At 41.1% G+C, this 13,702-nt stretch overlaps 5 non-coding genes across 5 annotated transcripts; all 5 read left to right on the top strand.

The window, feature by feature from the left end:
• The first annotated feature begins 1,491 nt into the window (after positions 1–1,491).
• On the top strand, positions 1,492–1,564 carry trnar-ccu (transfer RNA arginine (anticodon CCU)). The gene has a single exon. It is a non-coding gene; the product is annotated as a tRNA-Arg (tRNA).
• A 1,321-nt stretch (positions 1,565–2,885) lies between these two features.
• trnar-ccu (transfer RNA arginine (anticodon CCU)) lies at positions 2,886–2,958 on the top strand. Its single transcript has one exon. It is a non-coding gene; the product is annotated as a tRNA-Arg (tRNA).
• Positions 2,959–6,913: 3,955 nt separating this feature from the next.
• On the top strand, positions 6,914–6,986 carry trnar-ccu (transfer RNA arginine (anticodon CCU)). The gene has a single exon. It is a non-coding gene; the product is annotated as a tRNA-Arg (tRNA).
• A 762-nt stretch (positions 6,987–7,748) lies between these two features.
• On the top strand, positions 7,749–7,821 carry trnar-ccu (transfer RNA arginine (anticodon CCU)). Its single transcript has one exon. It is a non-coding gene; the product is annotated as a tRNA-Arg (tRNA).
• Positions 7,822–9,630: 1,809 nt separating this feature from the next.
• On the top strand, positions 9,631–9,703 carry trnar-ccu (transfer RNA arginine (anticodon CCU)). Its single transcript has one exon. It is a non-coding gene; the product is annotated as a tRNA-Arg (tRNA).
• Positions 9,704–13,702: the final 3,999 nt, after the last annotated feature.

The raw sequence follows: 13,702 nt of genomic DNA, 5'->3' as shown, positions 1-13,702 counted from the left end.
TGAAACATAGTTGTGCATGGAAGAGTGCTGGGTCCATAAACCTAGAGGTTGATGGATCAAAAAACATTTTCTGCAAAACCAGCTTTTTTAGCATTGAAGTGCGAACAAATATTTAAAAACATGCGTAGTTTCATTCCATGTGTAAGTGCCATTATACATTTTTTTTACCTCTTCCATCAGTTCGTATTGGTCAGATTGATTACAAAGAACCCCAGTGGCCTAAGACACTGGCCTCCTCAGCAATGGATCGTGAGATCTCGTCTTTTCTGAAGTGGCTGAAAGCAGAGTGGCGCAGCGGAAGAATGCTGGGCCAAGAACCAAGAGGTTGATGCATTTAAAGCATTTTCTGCTAACAAGCTTTTTTGAGCATTGAAGTGCGAACAAATATTTAAAAACATGCGTAGTTTCATTCCTTGTGTAAGTGCCATTATACATTTTTTTTACCTCTTCCATCAGTTCGTATTTGTCAGATTGATTACAAAGAACCCCAGTGGCCTAAGACACTGGCCTCCTAAGCCATGAATTGTGAAAACTAGTTTTTTCTGAAAGACACTGGAAACCATCATCTGCTAACCAGTCTGAAACGCGAACATAAATGAATTTCATGGGCATGTGTAAAGATCATTACATTGTTTCTGCTTCTATCAGCTCGTACTGGCTGAAAAACAGAATTGCCCCAGTGGCCTAATGGATAAGCACTGGCCTCCTAAAGGAATTGTGGTTCAAGTCCCATCAAGAAACATAGTTGTGCATTGGAAGAGTGTTCCAGAAACCTAGAGGTTGATGGATCAAAAGCATTTTCTGCAAAACCAGCTTTTTTAGCATTGAAGTGCGAACAAATATTTAAAAACATGCGTAGTTTCATTCCATGTGTAAGTGCCATTATACATTTTTTTTACCTCTTCCATCAGTTCGTATTGGTCAGATTGATTACAAAGAACCCCAGTGGCCTAAGACACTGGCCTCCTCAGCAATGGATCGTGAGATCTCGTCTTTTCTGAAGTGGCTGAAAGCAGAGTGGCGCAGCGGAAGAATGCTGGGCCAAGAACCAAGAGGTTGATGCATTTAAAGCATTTTCTGCTAACAAGCTTTTTTTAGCATTGAAGTGCGAACAAATATTTAAAAACATGCGTAGTTTCATTCCATGTGTAAGTGCCATTATACATTTTTTTTACCTCTTCCATCAGTTCGTATTGGTCAGATTGATTACAAAGAACCCCAGTGGCCTAAGACACTGGCCTCCTCAGCAATGGATTGTGAGATCTAGTCTTGTCTGAAGTGGTGGAAAGCAGAGTGGCGCAGTGGAAGTGTACTGGGCCAATAACCCAGAGGTCAATGGATCGAAAACATCCTCTGCTAACCAGTCAGTTTAAAAAAATGAAACGCGAACATAAATAATAAAGCGGAATTTCATGGGCATGTGTCAATGCCGGATTACACATTGTTTTTGCTGCTTCTATCAGCTCGTACTGGATGTGAAAAACTATGAAAGCCCCAGTGGCCTAATGGATAAGGCACTGGCCTCCTAAGCCAGGAATTGTGGGTTCAAGTCCCATCTGGGGTGGTTGAAACATAGTTGTGCATTGGAAAGTGCTGGGTCCATAAACCTAGAGGTTGATGGATCAAGAAACATTTTCTGCAAAACCAGCTTTTTTAGCATTGAAGTGCGAACAAATATTTAAAAACATGCGTAGTTTCATTCCATGTGTAAGTGCCATTATACATTTTTTTTACCTCTTCCATCAGTTCGTATTGGTCAGATTGATTACAAAGAACCCCAGTGGCCTAAGACACTGGCCTCCTCAGCAATGGATTGTGAGATCTCGTCTTTTCTGAAGTGGCTGAAAGCAGAGTGGCGCAGCGGAAGAATGCTGGGCCAAGAACCAAGAGGTTAATGGATTTAAAGCATTTTCTGCTAACAAGCTTTTTTAGCATTGAAGTGCGAACAAATATTTAAAAACATGCGTAGTTTCATTCCATGTGTAAGTGCCATTATACATTTTTTTTACCTCTTCCATCAGTTCGTATTGGTCAGATTGATTACAAAGAACCCCAGTGGCCTAAGACACTGGCCTCCTAAGCAATGGATTGTGAGATCTAGTCTTTTCTGAAGTGGCTGAAAGCAGAGTGGCGCAGCGGAAGAATGCTGGGCCAAGAACCCAGAGGTTAATGATCATTTAAAGCATTTTCTGCTAACAAGCTTTTTTAGCATTGAAGTGCGAACAAATATTTAAAAACATGCGTAGTTTCATTCCATGTGTAAGTGCCATTATACATTTTTTTTACCTCTTCCATCAGTTCGTATTGGTCAGATTGATTACAAAGAACCCCAGTGGCCTAAGACACTGGCCTCCTCAGCAATGGATTGTGAGATCTAGTCTTTTCTGAAGTGGCTGAAAGCAGAGTGGCGCAGCGGAAGAATGCTGGGCCAAGAACCAAGAGGTTGATGCATTTAAAGCATTTTCTGCTAACAAGCTTTTTTAGCATTGAAGTGCGAACAAATATTTAAAAACATGCGTAGTTTCATTCCATGTGTAAGTGCCATTATACATTTTTTTTTTTTACCTCTTCCATCAGTTCGTATTGGTCAGATTGATTACAAAGAACCCCAGTGGCCTAAGACACTGGCCTCCTAAGCCATGAATTGTGAAACCTAGTTTTTTCTGAAGTGGTGGAAAGCAGAGTGGCGCAGTGGAAGTGTACTGGGCCAATAACCCAGAGGTCAATGGATCGAAAACATCCTCTGCTAACCAGGCAGTTTAAAAAAATGAAACGCGAACATAAATAATAAAGCGGAATTTCATGGGTCATGTGTCAATGCCGTCGATTACACATTGTTTTTGCTGTTTCTATCAGCTCGTACTGGTTGTGAAAAACTATGAATTGCCCCAGTGGCCTAATGGATAAGGCACTGGCCTCCTAAGCCAGGGATTGTGGGTTCAAGTCCCATCTGGGGTGGTTGAAACATAGTTGTGCATTGGAAGAGTGCTGGGTCCATAAACCTAGAGGTTGATGGATCAAGAAACATTTTCTGCAAAACCAGCTTTTTTAGCATTGAAGTGCGAACAAATATTTAAAAACATGCGTAGTTTCATTCCATGTGTAAGTGCCATTATACATTTTTTTTACCTCTTCCATCAGTTCGTATTGGTCAGATTGATTACAAAGAACCCCAGTGGCCTAAGACACTGGCCTCCTCAGCAATGGATTGTGAGATCTAGTCTTGTCTGAAGTGGCTGAAAGCAGAGTGGCGCAGCGGAAGTATGCTGGGCCAAGAACCCAGAGGTTAATGGATCAAAAGCATTTTCTGCTAACAAGCTTTTTTTAGCATTGAAGTGCGAACAAATATTTAAAAACATGCGTAGTTTCATTCCATGTGTAAGTGCCATTATACATTTTTTTTACCTCTTCCATCAGTTCGTATTGGTCAGATTGATTACAAAGAACCCCAGTGGCCTAAGACACTGGCCTCCTAAGCCATGGATTGTGAGATCTCGTCTTTTCTGAAGTGGCTGAAAGCAGAGTGGCGCAGCGGAAGAATGCTGGGCCAAGAACCAAGAGGTTGATGGATTTAAAGCATTTTCTGCTAACAAGCTTTTTTAGCATTGAAGTGCGAACAAATATTTAAAAACATGCGTAGTTTCATTCCATGTGTAAGTGCCATTATACATTTGTTTTACCTCTTCCATCAGTTTGTATTGGTCAGATTGATTACAAAGAACCCCAGTGGCCTAAGACACTGGCCTCCTCAGCAATGGATTGTGAGATCTAGTCTTTTCTGAAGTGGCTGAAAGCAGAGTGGCGCAGCGGAAGAATGCTGGGCCAAGAACCAAGAGGTTAATGGATTTAAAGCATTTTCTGCTAACAAGCTTTTTTAGCATTGAAGTGCGAACAAATATTTAAAAACATGCGTAGTTTCATTCCATGTGTAAGTGCCATTATACATTTTTTTTACCTCTTCCATCAGTTCGTATTGGTCAGATTGATTACAAAGAACCCCAGTGGCCTAAGACACTGGACTCCTAAGCCATGGATTGTGAGATCTCGTCTTTTCTGAAGAGGCTGAAAGCAGAGTGGCGCAGCGGAAGAATGCTGGGCCAAGAACCAAGAGGTTGATGCATTTAAAGCATTTTCTGCTAACAAGCTTTTTTGAGCATTGAAGTGCGAACAAATATTTAAAAACATGCGTAGTTTCATTCCATGTGTAAGTGCCATTATACATTTTTTTACCTCTTCCATCAGTTCGTATTGGTCAGATTGATTACAAAGAACCCCAGTGGCCTAAGACACTGGCCTCCTAAGCCATGAATTGTGAAAACTAGTTTTTTCTGAAGTGGTTGAAGGCAGAGTGGCGCAGTGTAAGTGTACTGGGCCAATAACCCAGAAGTCAATGGATCAAACATCATCTGCTAACCAGTCAGTTTAAAAAAATGAAACGCGAACATAAATAAATAAAGCGGAATTTCATGGGCCAATGCCGTCCATTACACATTGTTTTTGCTGCTTCTATCAGCTCGTACTGGTTGTGAAAAACTATGAATTGCCCCAGTGGCCTAATGGATAAGGCACTGGCCTCTAAGCCAGGAATTGTGGGTTCAAGTCCCATCTGGGGTGGTTGAAACATAGTTGTGCATTGGAAGTGTGCTGGGTCCATAAACCTAGAGGTTGATGGATCAAAAACATTTTCTGCAAAACCAGCTTTTTTAGCATTGAAGTGCGAACAAATATTTAAAAACATGCGTAGTTTCATTCCATGTGTAAGTGCCATTATACATTTTTTTTACCTCTTCCATCAGTTCGTATTGGTCAGATTGATTACAAAGAACCCCAGTGGCCTAAGACACTGGCCTCCTCAGCAATGGATTGTGAGATCTAGTCTTTTCTGAAGTGCTGCTGAAAGCAGAGTGGCGCAGCGGAAGAATGCTGGGCCAAGAACCAGAGGTTAATGGATTAAAGCATTTTCTGCTAACAAGCTTTTTTAGCATTGAAGTGCGAACAAATATTTAAAAACATGCGTAGTTTCATTCCATGTGTAAGTGCCATTATACATTTTTTTTACCTCTTCCATCAGTTCGTATTGGTCAGATTGATTACAAAGAACCCCAGTGGCCTAAGACACTGGCCTCCTAAGCCATGGATTGTGAAATCTAGTTTTTTCTGAAGTGGTTGAAAGCAGAGTGGCGCAGTGGAAGTGTACTGGGCCAATAACCCAGAGGTCAATGGATCGAAAACCATTCTGCTAACCAAGTTTAAAAAAATGAAACGCGAACATAAATGAATTTCATGGGCATGTGTCAATGCCGTCCATTATACATTGTTTTTGCTGCTTCTATCAGCTCGTACTGGTTGTGAAAAACTATGAATTGCCCCAGTGGCCTAATGAAGGCACTGGCCTCCTAAGCCAGGAATTGTGGGTTCAAGTCCCATCTGGGGTGGTTGAAACATAGTTGTGCATTGGAAGTGTGCTGGGTCCAGAAACCTAGAGGTTGATGGATCAAAAACATTTTCTGCAAAAAGCTTTTTTAGCATTGAAGTGCGAACAAATATTTAAAAACATGCGTAGTTTCATTCCATGTGTAAGTGCCATTATACATTTTTTTTACCTCTTCCATCAGTTCGTATTGGTCAGATTGATTACAAAGAACCCCAGTGGCCTAAGACACTGGCCTCCTCTAAGCCAATGGATTGTGAGATCTAGTCTTTTCTGAAGTGGCTGAAAGCAGAGTGGCGCAGCGGAAGAATGCTGGGCCAAGAACCAAGAGGTTGATGCATTTAAAGCATTTTCTGCTAACAAGCTTTTTTAGCATTGAAGTGCGAACAAATATTTAAAAACATGCGTAGTTTCATTCCATGTGTAAGTGCCATTATACATTTTTTTTACTCTTCCATCAGTTCGTATTGGTCAGATTGATTACAAAGAACCCCAGTGGCCTAAGACACTGGCCTCCTAAGCCATGGATTGTGAAATCTAGTTTTTTCTGAAAGCAGAGTGGGCAGTGAAAGCAGAGTCAATGGATCGAAACCATCCTCTGCTAACCAGTCAGTTTAAAAAAATGAAAGAACATAAATAATGAATTTCATGGGCCAAGAACATTGTTTTTGCTGCTTCTATCAGAGGTTGCCCCATGGATAATGGATAAGGCAAAGCATTGTGGGTTTTCTGGGGTGGTGAAACATAGTTGTGCATTGGAAGCTGGGTCCATAAACCTTTTTGGATAGAAACATTTTCTGCAAAACCAGCTTTTTTAGCATTGAAGTGCGAACAAATATTTAAAAACATGCGTAGTTTCATTCCATGTGTAAGTGCCATTATACATTTTTTTTACCTCTTCCATCAGTTCGTATTGGTCAGATTGATTACAAAGAACCCCAGTGGCCTAAGACACTGGACTACTAAGCCATGGATTGTGAGATCTCGTCTTTTCTGAAGAGGCTGAAAGCAGAGTGGCGCAGCGGAAGAATGCTAGGCCAAGAACCAAGAGGTTGATGCATTTAAAGCATTTTCTGCTAACAAGCTTTTTTTAGCATCGAAGTGCGAACAAATATTTAAAAACATGCCTAGTTTCATTCCATGTGTAAGTGCCATTATACATTTTTTTTACCTCTTCCATCAGTTCGTATTGGTCAGATTGATTACAAAGAACCCCAGTGGCCTAAGACACTGGCCTCCTAAGCCATGAATTGTGAAATCTAGTTTTTTCTGAAGTGGTGGAAAGCAGAGTGGCGCAGTGAGACTACTGGGCCATAACCCAGAGGTCAATGGATCGAAATTTTCTGCTAACCAGTCAGTTTAAAAAAATGAAACGCGAACATAAATAAAAAGCGGAATTTCATGGGCATGTGTAAATGCCGTCCATTACACATTGTTTTTGCTGCTTCTATCAGCTCGTACTGGTTGTGAAAAACTAGAATTGCCCCAGTGGCCTAATGGATAAGGCACTGGCCTCCTAAGCCAGGGATTGTGGGTTTAAGTCCCATCTGGGGTTGTTGAAACATAGTTGTGCATTGGAAGAGTGCTGGGTCCAAGAACCCAGAGGTTAATGGATCAAAAACATTTTCTGCAAAACCAGCTTTTTTAGCATTGAAGTGCTAACAAATATTTAAAAACATGCGTAGTTTCATTCCATGTGTAAGTGCCATTATACATTTTTTTTACCTCTTCCATCAGTTCGTATTGGTCAGATTGATTACAAAGAACCCCAGTGGCCTAAGACACTGGCCTCCTAAGCCATGGATTGTGAGATCTAGTCTTTTCTGAAGTGGCTAAGCAGAGTGGCGCAGCGGAAGAATGCTGGGCCAAGAACCAAGAGGTTGATGCATTTAAAGCATTTTCTGCTAACAAGCTTTTTTTAGCATTGAAGTGCGAACAAATATTTAAAAACATGCGTAGTTTCATTCCATGTGTAAGTGCCATTATACATTTTTTTTACCTCTTCCATCAGTTCGTATTGGTCAGATTGATTACAAAGAACCCCAGTGGCCTAAGACACTGGCCTCCTAAGCCATGAATTGTGAAATCTAGTTTTTTCTGAAGTGGTGAAAGCAGAGTGGCGCAATGGAAGTGTACTGGGCCAATAACCCAGAGGTCAATGGATCGAAAACATCCTCTGCTAACCAGTCAGTTTAAAAAAATGAAACGCGAACATAAATAATAAAGCGGAATTTCATGGGCATGTGTCAATGCCGTCGATTACACATTGTTTTTGCTGCTTCTATCAGCTCGTACTGGTTGTGAAAAACTATGAATTGCCCCAGTGGCCTAATGGATAAGGCACTGGCCTCCTAAGCCAGGAATTGTGGGTTCAAGTCCCATCTGGGGTGGTTGAAACATAGTTGTGCATTGGAAGAGTGCTGGGTCCATAAACCTAGAGGTTGATGGATCAAGAAACATTTTCTGCAAAACCAGCTTTTTTAGCATTGAAGTGCGAACAAATATTTAAAAACATGCGTAGTTTCATTCCATGTGTAAGTGCCATTATACATTTTTTTTACCTCTTCCATCAGTTCGTATTGGTCAGATTGATTACAAAGAACCCCAGTGGCCTAAGACACTGGCCTCCTAAGCCATGGATTGTGAGATCTAGTCTTGTCTGAAGTGGCTGAAAGCAGAGTGGCGCAGCGGAAGTATGCTGGGCCAAGAACCCAGAGGTTAATGGATCAAAAGCATTTTCTGCTAACAAGCTTTTTTAGCATTGAAGTGCGAACAAATATTTAAAAACATGCGTAGTTTCATTCCATGTGTAAGTGCCATTATACATTTTTTTTACGTCTTCCATCAGTTCGTATTGGTCAGATTGATTACAAAGAACCCCAGTGGCCTAAGACACTGGCCTCCTCAGCCATGGATTGTGAGACCTTGTCTCGCCTGAAGTGGCTGAAAGCAGAGTGGCGCAGCGGAAGAATGCTGGGCCAAGAACCAAGAGGTTGATGGATTAAAAGCATTTTCTGCTAACAAGCTTTTTTAGCATTGAAGTGCGAACAAATATTTAAAAACATGCGTAGTTTCATTCCATGTGTAAGTTCCATTATAATTTTTTTTTACCTCTTCCATCAGTTCGTATTGGTCAGATTGATTACAAAGAACCCCAGTGGCCTAAGACACTGGCCTCCTCAGCAATGGATTGTGAGATCTTGTCTTTTCTGAAGTGGCTGAAAGCAGAGTGGCGCAGCGGAAGAATGCTGGGCCAAGAACCAAGAGGTTGATGGATTTAAAGCATTTTCTGCTAACAAGCTTTTTTAGCATTGAAGTGCGAACAAATATTTAAAAACATGCGTAGTTTCATTCCATGTGTAAGTGCCATTATACATTTTTTTTACCTCTTCCATCAGTTCGTATTGGTCAGATTGATTACAAAGAACCCCAGTGGCCTAAGACACTGGCCTCCTCAAGCAATGGATTGTGAGATCTAGTCTTTTCTGAAGTGGCTGAAAGCAGAGTGGCGCAGCGGAAGAATGCTGGGCCAAGAACCAAGAGGTTGATGGATTTAAAGCATTTTCTGCTAACAAGCTTTTTTAGCATTGAAGTGCGAACAAATATTTAAAAACATGCGTAGTTTCATTCCATGTGTAAGTGCCATTATACATTTTTTTTACCTCTTCCATCAGTTCGTATTGGTCAGATTGATTACAAAGAACCCCAGTGGCCTAAGACACTGGCCTCCTCAGCAATGGATTGTGAGATCTAGTCTTTTCTGAAGTGGCTGAAAGCAGAGTGGCGCAGCGGAAGAATGCTGGGCCAAGAACCAAGAGGTTGATGCATTTAAAGCATTTTCTGCTAACAAGCTTTTTTAGCATTGAAGTGCGAACAAATATTTAAAAACATGCGTAGTTTCATTCCATGTGTAAGTGCCATTATACATTTTTTTTACCTCTTCCATCAGTTCGTATTGGTCAGATTGATTACAAAGAACCCCAGTGGCCTAAGACACTGGCCTCCTAAGCCATGGATTGTGAATCTAGTTTTTTCTGAAAGCAAGTGGCTGAAAGCAGAGTCAATGAAAACATCCTCTGCTAACCAGTCAGTTTAAAAAAATGAAAGCGAACATAAATAATAAAGAATTTCATGGGCATGTGTCAATGCGATTACACATTGTTTTTGCTGCTTCTAACGTACTGGTTGTGAAGAGAATTGCCCCAGTGGCCTAATGGATAAGGCACTGGCCTCCTAAGCCAGGGATTGTGGGTTCAAGTCCCATCTGGGGTGGTTGAAACATAGTTGTGCATTGGAAGAGTGCTGGGTCCATAAACCTAGAGGTTGATGGATCAAGAAACATTTTCTGCAAAACCACCTTTTTTAGCATTGAAGTGCGAACAAATATTTAAAATCATGCGTAGTTTCATTCCATGTGAAAGTGCCATTATACATTTTTTTTACCTCTTCCATCAGTTCGTATTGGTCAGATTGATTACAAAGAACCCCAGTGGCCTAAGACACTGGCCTCCTCAGCAATGGATTGTGAGATCTCGTCTTTTCTGAAGAGGCTGAAAGCAGAGTGGCGCAGCGGAAGAATGCTGGGCCAAGAACCAAGAGGTTAATGCATTTAAAGCATTTTCTGCTAACAAGCATTTTTTAGCATTGAAGTGCGAACAAATATTTAAAAACATGCGTAGTTTCATTCCATGTGTAAGTGCCATTATACATTTTTTTTACCTCTTCCATCAGTTCGTATTGGTCAGATTGATTACAAAGAACCCCAGTGGCCTAAGACACTGGCCTCCTAAGCCACTGGCATGAATTGTGAAATCTAGTTTTTTCTGAAGTGGCTGAAAGCAGAGTGGCGCAGTGGAGTGTACTGGGCCAATAACCCAGAGGTCAATGGATCGAAAACATCCTCTGCTAACCAGTCAGTTTAAAAAAATGAAAGCAGAACATAAATAATAAAGCGGAATTTCATGGGCATGTGTCAAGTCGATTACACATTGTTTTTGGCTTCATCAGAACTGGTTGTGAAAAAGAAGCCCCAGTGGCCTAATGGATAAGGCACTGGCCTCCTAAGCCAGGAATTGTGGGTTCAAGTCCCAGAAACATTTTGGGTCCATAAACCTAGAGGTTGATGGATCAAAAACATTTTCTGCAAAACCAGCTTTTTTAGCATTGAAGTGCGAACAAATATTTAAAAACATGCGTAGTTTCATTCCATGTGTAAGTGCCATTATACATTTTTTTACCTCTTCCATCAGTTTGTATTGGTCAGATTGATTACAAAGAACCCCAGTGGCCTAAGACACTGGCCTCCTAAGCAATGGATTGTGAGATCTAGTCTTTTCTGAAGTGGCTGAAAGCAGAGTGGCGCAGCGGAAGAATGCTGGGCCAAGAACCAGAGGTTGATGGATTTAAAGCATTTTCTGCTAACAAGCTTTTTAGCATTGAAGTGCGAACAAATATTTAAAAACATGCGTAGTTTCATTCCATGTGTAAGTGCCATTATACATTTTTTTTACCTCTTCCATCAGTTCGTATTGGTCAGATTGATTACAAAGAACCCCAGTGGCCTAAGACACTGGCCTCCTAAGCCAATGGATTGTGAAATCTAGTTTTTCTGAAGTGGCTGAAAGCAGAGTGGCGCGGAAGTGTACTGGGCCAATAACCCAGAGTCAATGGATCGAAACATCCTCTGCTAACCAGTCAGTTTAAAAAAATGAAACGCGAACATAAATGAAAGCGGAATTTCATGGGCATGTGTAAATGCCATCCATTACACATTGTTTTTGCTGCTTCTATCAGCTCGTACTGGTTGTGAAAAACTATGAATTGCCCCAGTGGCCAATGGATAAGGCACTGGCCTCCTAAGCCAGGAATTGTGGGTTCAAGTCCCATCTGGGGTGGTTGAAACAAGTTGTGCATTTTGCTGGGTCCAAGAACCTAGAGGTTGATGGATCAAAAACATTTTCTGCAAAACCAGCTTTTTTAGCATTGAAGTGCTAACAAATATTTAAAAACATGCGTAGTTTCATTCCATGTGTAAGTGCCATTATACATTTTTTTTACCTCTTCCATCAGTTCGTATTGGTCAGATTGATTACAAAGAACCCCAGTGGCCTAAGACACTGGACTCCTAAGCCATGGATTGTGAGATCTCGTCTTTTCTGAAGAGGCTGAAAGCAGAGTGGCGCAGCGGAAGAATGCTGGGCCAAGAACCAAGAGGTTGATGCATTTAAAGCATTTTCTGCATTTTCTGCTAACAAGTTTTTTTTTAGCATTGAAGTGCGAACAAATATTTAAAAACATGCGTAGTTTCATTCCATGTGTAAGTGCCATTATACATTTTTTTTACCTCTTCCATCAGTTCGTATTGGTCAGATTGATTACAAAGAACCCCAGTGGCCTAAGACACTGGCCTCCTAAGCCATGATTGTGAAATCTAGTTTTTTCTGAAGTGGTGAAGGCAGAGTGGCGCAAAGTGTACTGGGCCAATAACCCAGAAGTCAATGGATCGAAGACATCCTCTGCAAACCAGTCAGTTTAAAAAAATGAAACGCGAACATAAATAATAAAGCGGAATTTTATGGGCATGTGTCAATGCCGTCGATTACACATTGTTTTTGCTGCTTCTATCAGCTCGTACTGGTTGTGAAAAACTATGAATTGCCCCAGTGGCCTAATGGATAAGGAAGCCAGGAATTGTGGGTTCAAGTCCCATCTGGGGTGGTTGAAACATAGTTGTGCATTGGAAGTGTGCTGGGTCCAGAAACCTAGAGGTTGATGGATCAAAAAACATTTTCTGCAAAACCAGCTTTTTTAGCATTGAAGTGCGAACAAATATTTAAAAACATGCGTAGTTTCATTCCATGTGTAAGTGCCATTATACATTTTTTTTACCTCTTCCATCAGTTCGTATTTGTCAGATTGATTACAAAGAACCCCAGTGGCCTAAGACACTGGACTCCTAAGCCATGGATTGTGAGATCTCGTCTTTTCTGAAGAGGCTGAAAACAGAGTGGCGCAGCGGAAGTATGCTGGGCCAAGAACCCAGAGGTTAATGGATCAAAAGCATTTTCTGCTAACAAGCTTTTTTTAGCATTGAAGTGCGAACAAATATTTAAAAACATGCGTAGTTTCATTCCATGTGTAAGTGCCATTATACATTTTTTTTACCTCTTCCATCAGTTCGTATTGGTCAGATTGATTACAAAGAACCCCAGTGGCCTAAGACACTGGCCTCCTCAGCAATGGATTGTGAGATCTAGTCTTGTCTGAAGTGGCTGAAAGCAGAGTGGCGCAGCGGAAGAATGCTGGGTCAAGAACCAAGAGGTTGATGCATTTAAAGCATTTTCTGCTAACAAGCTTTTTTAGCATTGAAGTGCGAACAAATATTTAAAAACATGCGTAGTTTCATTCCATGTGTAAGTGCCATTATACATTTTTTTTACGTCTTCCATCAGTTCGTATTGGTCAGATTGATTACAAAGAACCCCAGTGGCCTAAGACACTGGCCTCCTAAGCAGAGTGGCGCAGCGGAAGTATGCTGGGCCAAGAACCCAGAGGTTAATGGATCAAAAGCATTTTCTGCTAACAAGCTTTTTTTAGCATTGAAGTGGGAACAAATATTTAAAAACATGCGTAGTTTCATTCCATGTGTAAGTGCCATTATACATTTTTTTTACCTCTTCCATCAGTTCGTATTGGTCAGATTGATTACAAAGAACCCCAGTGGCCTAAGACACTGGCCTCCTCAGCAATGGATTGTGAGATCTCGTCTTTTCTGAAGTGGCTGAAAGCAGAGTGGCGCAGCGGAAGAATGCTGGGCCAAGAACCAAGAGGTTGATGCATTTAAAGCATTTTCTGCTAACAAGCTTTTTTTAGCATTGAAGTGCGAACAAATATTTAAAAACATGCGTAGTTTCATTCCATGTGTAAGTGCCATTATACATTTTTTTTTTTTACCTCTTCCATCAGTTCGTATTGGTCAGATTGATTACAAAGAACCCCAGTGGCCTAAGACACTGGCCTCCTAAGCCATGAATTGTGAAATCTAGTTTTTTCTGAAGTGGTGAAAGCAGAGTGGCGCAGTGGAAGTGTACTGGGCCAATAACCCAGAGGTCAATGGATCGAAAACATCCTCTGCTAACCAGTCAGTTTAAAAAAATGAAACGCGAACATAAATAATAAAGCGGAATTTCATGGGCATGTGTCAATGCCGTCGATTACACATTGTTTTTGCTGCTTCTATCAGCTCGTACTGGTTGTGAAAAACTATGAATT

The sequence above is a fragment of the Oncorhynchus masou genome, chromosome 6, assembly GCF_036934945.1.
Source record: "Oncorhynchus masou masou isolate Uvic2021 chromosome 6, UVic_Omas_1.1, whole genome shotgun sequence".
Taxonomy (NCBI): domain Eukaryota; kingdom Metazoa; phylum Chordata; class Actinopteri; order Salmoniformes; family Salmonidae; genus Oncorhynchus; species Oncorhynchus masou.
The sequence above is the reverse complement of the archived record's forward strand: the minus strand, read 5'-3'. Positions and strand labels throughout refer to the sequence as shown.